Raw genomic sequence first — 17,651 nt, 5'->3', positions numbered from 1 at the left:
AAAGGCCACCTCTTGCTCCCATATCCTCAATCCAAAGGCTTTTGGGTTGTTATACACTGGAAGCCTATGGGACCAAGGGAGAAGGGGATAATGCTAAGAGGATCTGCATAGGGGATCCTACAAAGTAGAGTTGTTTGAATATCAAAAAGTAGAGAAAACAATAGGAGACCAATCACAAGGAATGGGACAGAGCAGAGTATCCTGGGGAACATTGGAAGAGAGAGATGCAGGAAATGGAATATAAAGCAACTATGGTTTCTCTAAAAGGGGGCTTTTGCTTTATTTTTCATCTCTCAAAAGGTGTCAACTTAAGAAAACCTTACAGCTCCTGTAAGCTGCTTGCTTTCAAAGGGAAATGCATTATTTAGGAGTGTAATGAATAGTTTATCAAACCTCCCTCCAACAGGGTTGCTGCTTAAGCTGGGAGTAATTGGCCAAGAGCAGAAGGGGGGAGGGCCCTTTCCTCTTCTTTCTTCTTCCCTCCCCTTCTCCAGGACAAATGTGGGAGGGCGAGGGTGACTGCCTGGGGTAGATCTTTCATCCCAAATGGGAAGAACAAACAGGTCAAGCCAAAAACAGAGGTCATTCCTAGGACAGGCCTGCAGGAGGAGCCAGTGCCCTTCAGTGGAGCAAGCTCTTTTGCAAAGGGAGGCTCTTACCTGAGAGGGCTCCAAGAGGCCTCAGATTTCGCCCTGAATCCCAGACTCCCAGTGAGAGCAGAGGCAGCAGGTACTCCCAGGCCATTTCGGTCTCCACTTTTCCCTGTTGCAAGCCTTAGAGTCTTTCGGGGTCTGTAAGTTGAAGGTTGTCTAACAGAAAAAGAAGTGCAGCGTAGCATCCAGCCACAAAGCTATGTGTCCAATCTTACCTCTGAACAATCTTGCTTCACCCCCAATCTTCCCTCACTTCTCCACTTCCTTTATCTCACAAACAACAAAATAACACTCACCTACCCACGCCCACACAGCCACACACTTAATGGAAATGGCAAAAGGATGGGCCCAACCTTATGAAAACAGATTCCATGCTGAAGAAGCTGCATCTTTTTAATGGCAAAAAAAGAAAGGACCTGATCAGAGTTGTAAAATCACTGACAGGATTGGAGGAAGACAGACGAGAATTATAGTTGGCCTCAGCCAGATCAGTAGATGAGGTGAGACGTAATATGATGCAGTGCTTCTCTTTTGTTTGCCCAATACAGGTTCAAATCAGGACTGTGCTCCTACACTATTTGACCTTGGGCCCTTCACATAACCCCTCTAAGACTCCGTTTCCCTGTCTATAACTTGGGGATGGTAATAGCTCTCTCACAAGAATATTGTGAGGATTAAACAAGCTATAAAATGCTTGGCCTACATCAAGCATTTGGTAAATGCTAGATGTTGCTGTTGTTATTATTATTATCCTTCCCCCACATTTGTCATAGATCACATGGGGGACTGGGTAGAAGAATTTGAATGGCTCTGGGAAAATCCACTCTTTACTGCTGGAGAAAACAATTTGTGTCCAGGTCCTATGTCCTGTCTCTTCTAGGCACTGGATTGTTTTTCTCACCAAACCATTCTGTTGCCATTCTAATGCACTCTTGCTCTTTCTCTTGTTCCTTCTCTCTGTCCCCCTTTCCTTTCCTTCTGCCACATGTGTTCTAGGACAATTTTTCTGAAGTGTTTTGAAATGTCTGCTTTATAGTACCACATTCTACTACTAAAAGATTTGCATTATATTACTAAGCCTAGTTGACCAAAACTTCATTAGCTACTGTTCTAAACCTGACTTTACTTTGCACAAAGAATAGATTAACTACACAGACACAAGCACACTCACATGCACATGAATAATAAGTGTCCCAGTTGACTCCTGTTCTTCCAAAAGATTTAGAAAATCATTTAGTACAATTATTCCTAATACATTGCCCATCAGCTCTAAGGCAGTTGTGAAAAACAGCTGCAGTCATTTTACTCAAAGTAATGGATTAAGATGATAACTATGACAAGATCTGCCTAGCAAAGTTAACATTAAACTAACATGGTTCTTTTCCGTCATTTGGAATTGCCTCTTTTGACAAAAGAAATGTTCTGAGTAGGAGCATGTTAGTCTCCCAATAAGTGAGAAAAGTTGCAAACGTGGGGTATTTGTGTAGGAAGCTCATAAGTTCAGTTGCCTAAGGACCCTGGCAATTGTGGCTGGACGTTTACTGCTCAGTGCCAGAGTGTCCTCTGTGCCTAAGGTGTGGCAAGCTTGCTGTTACCTGAAGAGCTCCACATAAGTACGGATGATCTTCGGGCTTCTGTGTGTGAGGAGCAAAGTCTCTGTGGCCAGGAGGCTTTCAAATGCCCACTAATAGGCATTGTTGTTGGTTTGTTCATTCATTAACCTGATGTTTGCACCTAGCATGCACTATATTCTAGGCAACCGAACTACAGAAAGGACTAAAACATGGTCCCTGCCCTCAGGGAGCTTATAGTGTAGTCATGGAGACAGGAACATATAATGAGTTGAAATTAAGAGGCAAACACTGTATATGTCTGGCATATGCTGTGGTAGGTTCTTCATGCCATCTGTCTTTAATTATCTGACCAATTTCATATAGAAGAACAATTTGATTTGCTCTCCATAGCTGTTCAGGGCCGAACTAGGAACTAAGAATAAAAATAATTTCACGATTTGAGTGCTGCTTTTGTGCTTGGCACTTTACACGTATTACTTCATTTAATCCTCATAGCAACTGTATTAGTCAGCTAGGACTGCTATAACTGGGTGGCTTAAACAGCAGAATTTTATTTTCTCACAGTTCCGGAGGCTGGGAAGTCCAAGAATCAAGGTGCTGGTTGATTCATTTCCTGGGGAGAACTCTCTTCTTGAATTGCAGATGGCTACATTCTTGCTGTATGCTCACATAGCCTTTCCTCAGTGTGTGCTCATTGAAAGGTGGGGAGCAGAGAGAGAGAGAGAGATTTCTCCCCTGCTCTCCTTACAAAGTCACAGTTCTATTAGATTAAGATTCCACCCTTATGACCTCATTTAACCTTAATTACCTCCTGAAGACCCTATCTCCACATATAGTCGCATTGGAGGCTAGGGCTTCAACCTATGAATTTTGGGGGGAGACACAATTCCAACCATAGCAGCAAGCCTGTGCCTTAGATGATGTTATCCCCATTTTCCAAATGAGGCAACAGAGGCTCAGAGAGGTTAAGTGACTTCCCTAAGGTTACGCAGCTAAGAAGTTGCAGAGATAAGATTCTAGGTGTAGCTGACTAAAGGGCAACTGCTTTCTGTTACATTCTGTTGTCTCTTGGATCATTGGTAGCTCACACACCACTGGGTAGTAGATTTTGAGTCAAAATAAGAGAAAGTTTTGATGTTTGGAATGATTAGGACTGGTATCACATTTTTAAGATAATGAGGTCTCATCACTGAAAGTTAACACTTTCAGAAGAGGTCAGATGCTGCAGAAGAGAATCTTGGACTGTGTAGAAAATTGTACTGGAACAATAATTCTCAGTGTGCCAAGTAAGGAGGTGGGCTCTGGGATGCTCATACCTACCCCCTGATCAATCAGAGCCACTCAGTATTCATCTACTACGATAATGTGGTAATTTTTATTGAGCATTTACTAGGTACTATTTAACAAGTTTCCTGTGTGTTTACTCATTTAATCACCACAGTAGTGCTCTGAGGTAGATACTGTTATTACCCCCATTGTACAGGTGGCAAAAAAACAGAGGCCTGGAGAAGTGAAGAAACTTGTCCAAGGTCATGTAGGTGAGGTTAGCAGTAGAGCTGGCATTTGAACCTAGGCTGTCTTGGATGTACTCCCTATGCAGTATGCCAACAAGTTTCTCTATTTTATTAGAAATAATGGGTTTCCTTGAAAGAATTCATATGGATGAAGAGTGATATGGATAACACTTTTTGAAAATTACTATAATTGTATCCTCACAGGTTTCAAGTTTCATTGGTTCAATCATCGTCCTCCATGTTGGGTTGGTCAAGAAACTCCTATACTCTTTCTACCCAGGTAAGACCTTGGTCTCAGCCTCTAACTATAGACTTGAATCTTGCCCTTGACTGCTAATCTAGAACTTGCTGGGTTTGACCCTGGTTGTATTTGCTAACTGGCAAATTGCTGCAACCTGACCTAGTCTTCCAGTTCCAGACTTTACTCTCTGGCTCACAGCTCTTGACACCAGTCTGTGACATGTCTATACACTAAAAGTAGCTGGTCTACTGGTTCCACTCAGTTTGAGCATAAATGGGTATTAAGGTTCATTGGACACATTTGGTGAACTGGTGGAGCACATAAGCCCAAAGAGCCTTCTGGGGGAGGACTTGTCTCCAGGGAAGAAGGAGCCAGGTGGGAGTGATGAGACTGACCCAGTGAGAAAGCCCTAGTCATCACACTGGAGGGGAATAACCATTGTGCAACATGGTTGTTGGTCTTTTAGATTTGTCTCCTGGTCAAGACTGCCATGGACTCATGCTTCATTGTTGTGGGGAGTAGGAGGCTTATACATAAAAAATTAAGAGTACTTGCTCATGTAAAACTCCATATAACAACTGGGCACCAGCAGTGCTGCTTAAGTATGGCTCTAGCAGAGCCAAACCTGAATGACTAAGTCAGTCATTTAGCTACCACTTAGTTATCAACATGGATTGAACCTCCATGGTGTTCAGAGTCCAATGCTTGTTTTTTTGTTTTTTTGTTTGTTTTTGTTTTTTCTTTTTTGCAGAGCAAGGAATATACATTTTTACTGGAAAGGGGATATAGAATAGGGGAAGAACATGGTCTTTATCTGGCAGTGTCAGCAGAGAGTGAGGGAATAAAAATACAATATTAGAGAATGCATGACCAGAAAGCACCTAAATATACATGAACTGCATATAACCTTGTTGTCAGAGATTCAGTTTCCATATCTTCTAAATATGGCTATTAATATCTACCTTGCAGGGTTGTTGGGTGAATTAAATAAGAAAATGTATATACATGAATATAAAATGGCTAGTTCAGTGCCTGTTATATAAGGGCACTGATAAATGGAAGACCTTATTTATTAGTAGTACTAGTAGTAGTAGTAATACAGGTAGTAGTATAATTATTATTAGCACCCACAAAATATATCATTCTAAGTTAGCAAAGAACGTGAATCTAGAAATAATCTGAGTCATGGTTATGTTTTGTTTGTAAGTATTAACTTTAATAGCTTAATCTATGTGATCTTTTTATTGAATATACTCTGGATGTTATTTTTGTCTTACTAGCTGGATAGGTAGTTCCTTGAGAACAGAAATTTCTCTCCATCAAATTAGAATCTTGCTATGGAAAAGAATATAAAGTCTTCCCAGCTCTATTGAAGAGTTCTGTAATCAGATATGGAACTACCTGAAATCTGGATACAAGTCTCTGCCATTGGACGTTAGGTCTCTCCAAGGACATAGAACCACCATCCTCCTCCTTTTTATTACTAGGGAGTTGGTATCACAAGTCATTTAGTATTATATACTGCAAGTGACTTAATATTACTGGTAGATTGAACTGGAGTAAGAAGACAGGAAAGAGATGGGATCAGATAGGGTCCAGAAGCCTCATCATAGTTGAAATTCAATGGAATATCAAAAACCATTTTACTATTCAATATTTTGCAGCTAGCAAATATTTCCAGACACCTCACTGAGATGTTTTGCTTAATTTCTAAGCCTGGGCTCATTTTAGGACCTATCGAATCCATGTGTTTCCAACTGATTTACATTCAACACATCAAGATGTTGTTTTGTAAGAGAGATTTGATGTCCAAAAAGCCCACTGAGCTCCTTTTATGAACATTTTAAATCCTTTCTCTTTGAAGGGATTGAAACCTGGGCAGTGCTCCCTGTTGTTTCTGTTCTCAGAAGGCCAGAAGGTGCTGGAATAGTGGAGGGTCCTGGGATAGCCTATCTCATATAGAGTGACTGGTGATCTAGAGTAGGTGAGAGACTGAATAGAAATGTGGATCAGGTGTGGATGGAATATATTCTTTGTGTGTGATAGCTAGACAAACATCTGAAATCCCAAATATTATCTATTAAAACTAGTTCGGGCCCTAGCTCTTTCAATGAGTCTTTCTTCTTTCTCCTTCAAACTTTGCCTTCCTCAGTTTTTAAACTTTCATTCAAAAAACCACAGTGCTAGGCACAGAGAAGTTGCTTGACTGAATGTTACTTTGGTGCAGGCGTATGGAGTGTGCCTGTTGGAAGAGTAAAAGAATGCAAAAGGCATGAGAAGCCATTAGAGTTGAATGGACATTAGGTACAGAGCACCTGATTCAGTGGTCCTAAATACAAATGCCCATGGGTGAAGCTGGTGGGTGGAAGACACTAGGGAGTAGAGGGCACTTGGGGGAAGTAGAGCATACAGTCTCCATCTATAATTACTTAAAAAAATTGAACACCAAGCAAGCCAAGCAAAGTATATTAATGGACCCTGTTCACCACACAGATCTCTGTCTTACAGAATCTTGGTCTAATTCAATCTTCAAATTTATCAACAAAGAACCCTAAGGCTTGAGAACTGTAAAGTAAATTGTCAGAAGGTGCCCAGCTAGTAAATGGCAGAAAGAGACTTGAACTTTAAGCTTTTTGAACATAAGCATTTCAAGTCTAGTGCTTTTTTTCATTACACAATGATGCCTCCTTAGGTTGAACCTTATAAATAAGAAAATATAAGAGCTATACACATGAAACCAATAAAGGAAACTCATATGAATCATCACAATGTCCAGTGCTGGTACTTTTGTGGGGAGAAGACTTTCAAATTTACAAAGGAGAAAAAAATGAAGTAATGGCCTGGCATCAGAATTAAGGCAACAATTCATGGCAATAGCCACTCCCTCTGAAAAGTTAGTTAAGGGAGTCTGAGTCAAATTTTTAAGGGACAGTTATCTATGGTTGATATTTGAATTAGTGGTTGGGAAGCTTACCTGAAACTATCAAAGCTAATAATTAGAGGAGAGAATATTTGCATTTATCTGGAGGCTTTGATTTTAAGCCATGCAATGTACACATGTGCACACATGTGTGCATACTTCTGTGTGTCTAGAATTATAAGTTAAATACTACTGTATGCCTAAGACCAGATGTTTGACCGACAAGAAACTAAGTTACACTGTACAAGTATCTGATGCCATATATATATATATATATATAGAGAGAGAGAGAGAGAGAGAGAGAGCGCGCTAAATTTTGACAGACAGCTTCTCCTGGAGAAAATTGTACCACCCACAAGTATCACAGTCCTCATTTAATTGCTGTCTAATTTTTGCATGCAGTTAGAAGTTGATATTATGTGCACCTGTGAGGTATCATTTCAGGCCCTCTGTTTTCCTAACCAACTCTGTGCTGTAATTTTGAGGGTTGACACTGTTCAATAACACCCCCCAAAGGATAAAATTTTAGATAAATTTAAGGAACCCATAAAGTAGATTACTTTAGGGACATAGTCATCTTCTACATATCGGGGTGGCAGGTTCAAATCTCAGTCCACAAATTTTTTCCTCTCCATTTTCCAAGCTTTTGTCCAGGAGGCAGGTTGCAAAGATTTTCTTGCTAGGTTCCAGTCACATTTATAGTCTCAAAATTTCCCTGTCTCTTCCCTTTTCATGGCAAAGGGTCTTTTCTAGTCTGAGGAAATATGAACTACTTCCCTCCTCCATAAACATGTTAACTTTGTACTCTGTCCTGTCTAGTGCCCTCAGAAACTAAGGTTTTGGGCACCAAAGCTGAAGAACTTTTTTCTGTTTTTGTTTAGTCATATCCCTCTCTATGGAAATGAAAATAGAACTGCTGAACTGATGAGTTGGGAAAAGAGTGGTGGTTATTGGGGTAGAGACTGGACTACCAGGAGAAAAATAATTTCAAATGCTATCATCCTGATCTAAAACTTAAATGATCTAAAAATCATCATGAGAGACTATGGACTCTGAGAAGGGGGGTGGGGGAATGGGATAGGCTGGTGATGGGTAGTAAGGAGGGCATGTATTGCATGGTGCACTGGGTGTTATACACAACTAATGAATCATCGAACTTTACATCAGAAACCAGGGATGTACTGTATGGTGACTAACATAATATAATAAAAATATTATTATAAAAAATTATCATATGGTTTCTCTCATCTATGGAATATAAGAAGTAGGAAGATCGGTAGGAGAAGAAAGGGAAAAAGAAAGGGGGGGTAATCAGAAGGGGGAATGAAGTATGAGAGACTATGGACTATGAGAAACAAACTGAGGGCTTCAGAGGGGAGGGGGTGGGGGAATGGGATAGGCTGGTGATGGGTAGTAAGGAGGGCATGTATTGCATGGTGCACTGGGTGTTATACACAACTAATGAATCACAGAACTTTACATCAAAAACCAGGGATGTACTGTATGGTGACTAACATAATAAAATAAAAAAATATTAAAAAAATAAAAATAAAAATCATCGTGATGATCAGCATCACTATTTATTCTTTGTTACCTAAATACTCCTCTTGATCTATTATGTGCACTTTGAGTTATTTCTCAAGGACCAAAATCAAACTTTTCTGGAGCTAGTCCTACCATTCTTATTCTCAAGGAACTGCTGGGATTCTGAGGTGGAGCATCAGGGGTAGTCTATGGCCAGGGAACTAACTAGGCAAAACAGACCACAGGGCAATCAATTGATGCCAAATCTTCCTTGCACCTCTCACTTTAGTGTCTAAAGTCATTGCCTTGCTTAAAGATGTTGTTTAAAGGATTCCTTTTTGAAAGGGCTAAACTACTCTAACGATTCTGAAGAAGCAGTGTGTGTACTTCTTGGTTTGCTTACGATTTCTAGTTGGAAATCCAGATACCTTTGCAAATCTTTTCAAACCTTAACACTTCTTGTAGAATATGTGTGTGCACATGCATGCATTCACATAAGGAGGTAGGTCAGGAAGGAACACAGACAACAGACAGAAAAGAACCAGTTAGGACAATACACAATAAGGGGCAATAAAAGACTTTTCAAATTTCAGAAAACCAATAAGTACTTGAATTATGGGTAAGAGCAACGGAATGGAGCTGATGTGTGGAGGGTTAAAATAGGAACATTGGCTTTGTTTTCAATAAGAGACAAGAGGCTTGCAGGATAGGGGAGAAAAGAAGCTGCAAATGTTAATTCAAGCTCATTGCCCCTTCTTTGCTCTCCTCTCACCCTACCTCCTCATCCCGTGGTGAGAAATAATGATCATGTTCTGCACTTGGAAGATTGGGTAATGGGAGGCATGGTGAGAGGAAATGGCTTTCTCAGCTAATTGTTAGCAGAGGTTGAAGGACCCATAAGTAGTGGCTCCTGGGGTGCTTTCTCATACACAATTCCAAAGCAGACGCTGGCTGGTTAACTCAGCTGGTCAGAATCCTGTGTTAATGAGACCGTGATTGTAGGTTTCTTCTCTTTTGAGCCAGGTAGCTTTACTCTGTTTTCAGATATAGACTGAACCGAGGCCATGAGTTTTAAAACTAAGGGTAGTCTCAGTCCTAGGCCCTAACCCTTGTTATGGGTTAAGTTCCTTACCCCAGCCATAGATTGAACCTCTAACCCTGGTTAGCTACTTTGATATATGGGTCAAAAAGGGACCAGGAAAGAAGGTACGGACATTGTAGTGTGTCTCTACTACTTCTACTAAAAACAAAAACCAAAAAATAACCCTCCCCCCAAAACTCAATAAACCTACCCTGCTAATAGGACAGGAGTGGCCTGTTTTCATATGGTAACAAATGCTACACATATGCTTTTATACTAGAAGCTGCAGGACTGGAGTGAATATGGATATGAGAACTATTCCCCCTAGCTCAGAGGATAGAAGCTAGGATAAAAGTGATAAGATCTCTTTTTTTTAATGATTTTTTATTATATTATGTTAGTCACCATACAGTACATCCCTGGTTTCCGATGTAAAGCTCGATGATTCATTAGTTGCATATAACACCCAGTGCACCATGCAATATGTGCCCTCCTTACTACCCATCACTGGTCTATCCCATTCCCCCACCCCCCTCCCCTCTGAGGCCCTCAGTTTGTTTCTCATAGTCCATAGTCTCTCATGTTTCATTCCCCCTTCTGATTACCCCCCCTTTCTTTATCCCTTTCTTCCCCTACCGATCTTCCTAGTTCTTATGTTCCATAGATGAGAGAAATCATATGAGAGTTGTCTTTCTCTGCTTGACTTATTTCACTTAGCATTATCTCCTCCAGTGCCGTCCATGTTGCAGCAAATGTTGAGAATTCGTTCTTTCTGATAGCTGAGTAATATTCCATTGTATATATGGACCACAACTTCTTAATCCAGTCATCTGTTGAAGGGCATCTCGGCTCCTTCCACGATTTAGCTATTGTGGACATTGCTGCTATGAACATTGAGGTGCATATGGCCCTTCTCTTCACTACGTCTGTATCTTTGGGGTAAACACCCAGTAGTGCAATGGCTGGACCATAGGGTAGCTCAATTTTTACCTTTTTAAGGGACCTCCACACTGTTTTCCAGAGTGGCTGTACCAACTTGCATTCCCACCAACAATGTAGGAGGGATCCCCTTTCTCCACATCCTCTCCAACAATTGTTGTTTCTTGCCTTGTCTATTTTTGCCATTCTAACTGGCATAAGGTGGTATCTCAGTGTGGTTTTGATTCGAATTTCCCTGATGGCTAATGATTTTGAACATCTTTTCATGCGTCTGTTAGCCATTTGTATGTCTTCACTGGAAAAGTGTCTGTTCATATCTTCTGCCCATTTTTTGATTTGTTTTTTTGTTTCTTGTGTATTGAGTTTGAGAAGTTCTTTGTAGAACTTGGATACCAGTCCTTTATCTGTAGTGTCATTTGCAAATATATTCTCCCATTCCGTGGGCTTCCTCTTAGTTTTTTTGACTGTTTCCTTGGCTGTGCAGAAGCTTTTTATCTTGAAGTCCCATAAGTTCATTTTATCTTTTGTTTCTCTTGCCTTTGGGGATCTGTCATGAAAAAGGTTGCTTTGGTCGATGTCATAGAGGTTGCTGCCTATGTTCTCCTCTAGAATTTTGATGGATTCCTGTCTCACATCGAGGTCTTTCATCCATTTGGAGTTTATTTTTGTGTATGGTGTGAGATAGTGGTCAAGTTTCATTCTTTTGCATGTAGCTGTCCAATTTTCTCAGCACCATTTATTGAAGAGACTGTCTTTTTCCCACCGGATGTTTTTTCCTGCTTTATCAAAGATTAGTTGCCCAAAGAGCTGATGGTCCATTTCTGCGTTCTCTATTCTGTTCCATTGGTCTATGTGTCTGTTTTTGTGCCAGTACCATGCTGTCTTTGTGATCACAGCTTTGTAGTACAGCTCGAAATCTGGCATTGTGTTGCCCCCAGCTTTGTTTCTCCTTTTCAACAGTTCCTTGGAGATTCGGGGCCTTTTCTGTTTCCATACAAATTTAAGGACTATTTGTTCCAGTTCTTTGAAAAATGTCCTCGGTATTTTGATCGGGATAGCATTGAAAGTGTAGATTGCTCTGGGTAGCATGGACATTTTAACTATGTTAATTCTTCCGATCCATGAGCATGGGATATCTTTCCATCTTTTTATGTCTTCCTCAATGTCTTTAAAGAGTGATTTATAGTTTCTAGAATATAGGTCCTTTACGTCTCTGGTTAAGTTAATTCCAAGGTAACGTATGGTTTTTGGTGCTATTGTAAATGGGATGGATTCCCTAATTTCTCTTTCTTCAGTCTCGTTATTCATGTATAGAAATGCAACTGATTTCTGAGCTTTGATTTTGTATCCCGCCACATTACTGAATTGCTCTATAACTTCTAATAGTTCGGGAGTGGATTCTTTTGGGTTTTCCAAATAGAGTATCATGTCATCTGCGAAGAGAGACATTTTGACTTCTTCTCTGCTGATTTGGATACCTTTGATCCCTTTTTGTTGTCTGATTGCTGTTGCAAGGACTTCTAGTACTATGTTGAATAATAATGGCGAGAGTGGGCATCCTTGTCGTGTTCCTGATCTTAAGGGAAAGGCTTCCAGCTTTTCCCCATTGAGAATAATATTTGCTGTAGGCTTTTCATAGATGGCTTTTATGAGATTGAGAAATGTACCTTCTATTCCTACACTCTGAAGGGTTTTAATCAGGAAAGGATGCTGTATTTTGTCAAATGCTTTTTCTGCATCAATTGAGAGGATCATATGGTTCTTGACTCTTTTCTTGTTGATATGATGTATCACGCTGAATGATTTGCGAATGTTGAACCACGCTTGCATCCCAGGTATGAATCTCACTTGGTCATGGTGGATAATCCTTTTTAATGTACGGTTGGTTCTATTAGCAAGGATCTTGTTGAGGATTTTGGCATCATTATTCATTAGGGAAATTGGTCTGTAATTCTTCTTTTTGATGGGGTCTTTGCCTGGTTTGGGGATCAAGGTAATATTGGCCTCATAGAATGAGTTTGGTAGCTTTCCTTCTGTTTCTATTTTTTGTAATAGCTTTAGGAGAATAGGTATTATTTCTTCTTTGAGTGTTTGGTAGAATTCCCCAGGAAAACCGTCTAGGCCTGGAGTTTTGTTATTTGGAAGGTTGTTTAAAAAGTGATAAGATCTCTTTGAAAGTGTATCTGGCATTCCTTGTATTTGTTAAAGGGACAAATACAAATATTGTCTAGTATAACTTACTCTACTTTCTTATGTTCAAAATTCCATCGCCAGTGGCCATTTGTGAAAATGGCACCTAGTACTGAAAACCCCTTTTATTACTGAATCATTTACCCCATGAGTGTGCCAAAGCATCTGAAACCTCGAACATTACAGTCACTCTTTGGGTTTTGACATTTAGTAGCCCTTGTTTATCTGAAACGTCCCAATTATATAAATATTGGAAATTCAAGTGCTTTTGGCTAAGGAATCTAGTCTGAGTAACCAAAATAAAATATTTCCAGAATTCAAACCAGTCCAAAAATTTGTGGGTAAATTGTACAAGAGGTTTAACTACAAATTGGACAAAGAAGACTTAAAATGGAGTAAATCTCATTTGATAGTTAAAAAAAAAATTAATGCAATTTTGAAATCTTACTTCCAACATTTTTAAAAGGAAAAGGAAAAGGAAAAGCTAATTTTAAATACCTAAAGGGCAACCATGTTAAAAGCAGGGAGAGGCAGAGGGTGACCACTTCTAATAGTTAAAGCCTAAGTGATAAATTGAAGTTGGCTAGAAGGTATAGAGTATTTCACACATATTGCCCAGGGATAGGCTTATAACCCATTTGAGTTTTTTAGTTGGAAGTCTAGCTATCATAGCATATATTTTCAAATATTGATATTTCTGATTACAAAAAGGCTCACATCTATTAGGGAAGTATGGAATATGGATTGCTGGAAAAGATGTTGGGACTATGAAAGACCTCGATGTGAGACAGGAATCCATCAAAATCCTAGAGGAGAACACAGGCAGCAACCTCTACGACATCGGCCAAAGCAACCTTTTCATGACACATCTCCAAAGGCAAGAGAAACAAAAGATAAAATGAACTTGTGGGACTTCATCAAGATAAAAAGCTTCTGCACAGCCAAGGAAACAGTCAAAAAAACTAAGAGGCAGCCCACAGAATGGGAGAATATATTTGCAAATGATACTACAGATAAAAGACTGGTATCCAAGATCTACAAAGAACTTCTCAAACTCAATACACAAGAAACAAATAATAAAATGGGCAGAAGATATGAACAGACACTTTTCCAATGATGACATACAAATGGCTAACAGACACATGAAAAAATGTTCAAAATCATTAGCCATCAGGGAAATTCAAATCATTAGCCATCAGGGAAATTCAAATCAAAACCGCACTAAGATACCACCTTACACCAATTAGAATGGCAAAAATTGACAAGGCAAGAAACAACAATTGCTTGAGAGGATGTGGAGAAAGGGGATCCCTCCTACATTGTTGGTGGGAATGCAAGTTGGTACAGCCACTCTGGAAAACAGTGTGGAGGTCCATTAAAAAGTTAAAAATTGAGCTACCCTATGACCCAGCAATTGCACTACTGGGTATTTACCCCAAAGATACAGATGTAGTGAAGAGAAGGACCATATGCACCCCAACGTTCATAGCAGCCTTGTCCACAATAGCTAATTTGTGGAAGGAACCGAGATGCCCTTCAACAGATGACTGGATTAAGAAGTTGTGGTCCATATATACAATGGAATATTACTCAGCTATCAGAAAGAACAAGTTCTCAACATTTGCTGCAACATGGATGGCACTGGAGGAGATAATGCTAAGTGAAATAAGTCAAGCAGAGAAAGACAATTATCATACGATTTCTCTCATCTATGGAACATAAGAATTAGGAAGATCGGTAGGGGAAGGAAGGGATAAAGAAAGAGGGGTAATCAGAAGGGGGAATGAAGCATGAGAGACTATGGACTCTGAGAAACAAACTGAGGGCTTCAGAGGGGAGGGGGGTGGGGAATGGGATAGACTGGTGATGGGTAGTAAGGAGGGCATGTATTGCATGGTGCACTGGGTGTTATACGCAACTAATGAATCATCAAACTTTACATCAGAAACCAGGGATGTACTGTATGGTGACTAACATAATATAGTAAAGAAACATTAAGAAAAAGTTGGTGGGACTATAAAAGGCTGTTTTCTGTATCTTCAATCTCTTCTGTTTTTATTTTTTTTTTTATTTTTATTTTTTTTTTTTGAAGATTTTATTTATTTATTTGACAGAGACAGCCAGCGAGAGAGGGAACACAAGCAGGGGGAGTGGGAGAGGAAGAAGCAGGCTCATAGCGGAGGAGCCTGATGTGGGGCTCGATCCCAGAACGCCGGGATCATGCCCTGAGCCGAAGGCAGACGCTTAACCGCTGTGCCACCCAGGCGCCCCGCAATCTCTTCTGTTTTTAATCAGTCTCAAGTACCTTGACTCAACATAAACAAAAGAAAAACTGTCCTTCAATACCATATTCCCATTCCTAGCCAAATGTATCAAAACAACAGGGTAAACTCACTATCTCCAGTCCCTCAACTACGTTTAATATTACATTTTAAATTTATTGAGGTATAATTTACATATAATAAAATGTTTACTTTTTAAGTGTACATTAACGAGTTTTGACAATTTTTTACACCTGTGGTGTGTAACCATCATCACAGTCATGATACAGAACATTTTTATCTCCATAAAATTCAGTTGCTCCTTTCCCGTCAATCCTTCACCTCCCAGGCAATGATTTATCTGCTTTTTGTCACTATAGATTAGTCTTTTCTAGAGTTTTATATCAACGGAATTAATGGAGTATAGCGTGGGCATTTTTACATCTGACTTTGGATAAGTATAATGTTTTTGAGACTTATCCATGTTATAGCATGTATCAGTAGATTGTTAGCTGTAGGTTTTTTAAAAAAATCATTTTATTTTATTTTCATCGTGATAAGTGTACTCTTTAATCCTCATCCCTTATATCCCCCATCCTCCAACCTATTTCCCCTTTGGTAACCATCAGTTTGTTCTCTCCAGTTAAGAGTCTGTTTCTTGGTTTGTTTCTGTCTCTCTTATTTTTCCCCTTGCTTATTTGTTTTGTTTCTTAAATTTCACATACGTGTAAAATCATATGGTATTTGTATTTCTCTGACTGGCTTATTTCACTTAGCATTATACTCTCTAGCTTCCATACATGCCATTGCAAATGGCAAGATTTCATTCTTTTTATGGCTGAATAATATTCCAGTGTGTGTGTGTGTGTGTGTGTGTGTGTGTGTGTGTGTGTGTGTGTATGATATGTGTATATCATATACACATACCACCTCTTCTTTATCCGTTAATCTATTGATGGACACTTGGGCTGCTTCTGTAGTTTGGCTATTTTAAATAATGCTGCAATAAACATAGTAGTTCATGTATCCATTTGAATTAGTGTTTTTTGGGTAAATACCCAATAGTGTGATTACTGGATCACATGGTAGTTCTATTTTTAATTTTTTGAGGAACCTCCATACTGTTTTCCACAGTGGTTGCACCCACAAACAGTTGTAAGAGGGTTCCTTTTTCTCCACATCCTCACCAACACTTGTTTTTTGTCTTGTTGATTTTAGTCATTCTGACAGGTGTGAGGTGATATCTCACTGTAGTTTTGATTTGCATTTTCCAGATGATGAATGAAGTGGAGCATCTTTTCATGTGTCTGTTGGCCATCTGTATGTCTTCTTTGGAGAAATGTTTGTTCACGTTTTCTGCCCGTTTTTAAACTGGATTATTTTTTTGAGTATTGAGTTTTATAAGTTCTTTATATCTTTTGGATTCTAACCCTTTATCAGTTATGACATTTGTAAATATCTTCTCCCATTCAGTCTTTTAGTTTTTTTGATTGCTTGCTTTGCTGTGCAGAAGCTTTTTATTTTGATGTAGTCCCAATAGTTTATTTTTGCTTTTGTTTCCCTTGCTTCAGGAGACATACCTAGAAAAATGTTGCTATGACTGATGTTAGCCATAGGTTTTTTATATATACCTTTTATCAGATTGAGGAATTTCACTCATATGCCAACTTTCCAAAGAGTTCTTGTAAGGAACGGATGGTGGATTTTGTCAAATGTGTTTTCTGCACCTTTTGAGATAATCAGATATTTTTTACTTTTTTAGTCTCTTCATATGGTGACTTATTTTGATTGATTTTCAAATATTAAGTCAATCTTGCAATACTGGGATAACCCCACCCCCCAATCATCATGTATTGTCTCTTTTATATATAGTTAGATTTAGGTTCTTAAATTTTGTTAAGACTATATCTTTTCATGAGGGATATTGGTCTGTAGTTTTCCTGTAATATCTATGTCATGTTTTGGTAATAGGAATGCTGGCCTCATAAAATGAATTGGGAAATATTCCTTCCTCTTTAATTTTTGAGAAGTATTTGTGTTGAATTGACATTATTTCTTCTTTAAATATTTGGTAGAATTCCCCAGTGAAACCATCTTGGCCTGGAGTTTCTGGGAAGATTTTTAACTACAAATTTAATTTCTTTAATAGATATAGGTTTATTTAGGTTATGTATTTATCCTTGAGTGTGTTTTGGTAGTTTCTTTCTTGCAAGGAATTTACCAATTTCACATAAGTTGTCACCTTTATTAGCAAAATTTCTTCATGATATTCTCTTAATGCCTTTTAATATTTGTAAAATTTATACTAATGGCACCACTCTCATTTCTTATATTGGTAATTTGATTTTTCCTGATCAGCCCAGCTATAGGTTTATCATTTTTATTGGTTCTTTCAAGGAATCAGTTCTTGGTTTCATTGATTTTCTCTATGGTTTTTCTGTTTTCTATATCATAGATTTCCATTCTGATTTTTATTATTTTCTTTATTCTGATTATTTTGGGTTACATTTGCTCTTCTTTTTTCTAGTTTCAAATGTAGAAGACCTTTCTTTCTCTCAAATATATGCATTTAATGCTATAAATTCCCTCCTAACTACTGCATTAGCTACCTTCTACAAATTTTCATATGCTATGTTTTCATTTTCAATCAATTTAAAATGCCTTGTAATTTCCCTTTTTATATTCTTGTTTAACCCATTGGTCGTTCATAAGTGTGTTGTTTAGTTTCTAAACATTTGGAAACTAATGTGTATT

General features: G+C 38.8%; 1 protein-coding gene across 3 annotated transcripts in view; it reads left to right on the top strand.

Moving 5' to 3' along the window:
- SMARCA1 (SWI/SNF related, matrix associated, actin dependent regulator of chromatin, subfamily a, member 1) overlaps positions 1-17,651 on the top strand; it is a 1,457,411-nt gene that overhangs the window by 491,898 nt on the left and 947,862 nt on the right. For all 3 annotated transcript variants that reach the window (XM_057314283.1, XM_048213571.2, XM_057314300.1), the window contains one exon: positions 3,946-4,021. The gene's annotated coding sequence lies outside the window, so the exon portion shown is untranslated. The remainder of the gene's footprint in view (positions 1-3,945; positions 4,022-17,651) is intronic.

This window comes from Ursus arctos, chromosome X (genome assembly GCF_023065955.2).
Source record: "Ursus arctos isolate Adak ecotype North America chromosome X, UrsArc2.0, whole genome shotgun sequence".
NCBI classification, from domain to species: domain Eukaryota; kingdom Metazoa; phylum Chordata; class Mammalia; order Carnivora; family Ursidae; genus Ursus; species Ursus arctos.
The sequence above is the reverse complement of the archived record's forward strand: the minus strand, read 5'-3'. Positions and strand labels throughout refer to the sequence as shown.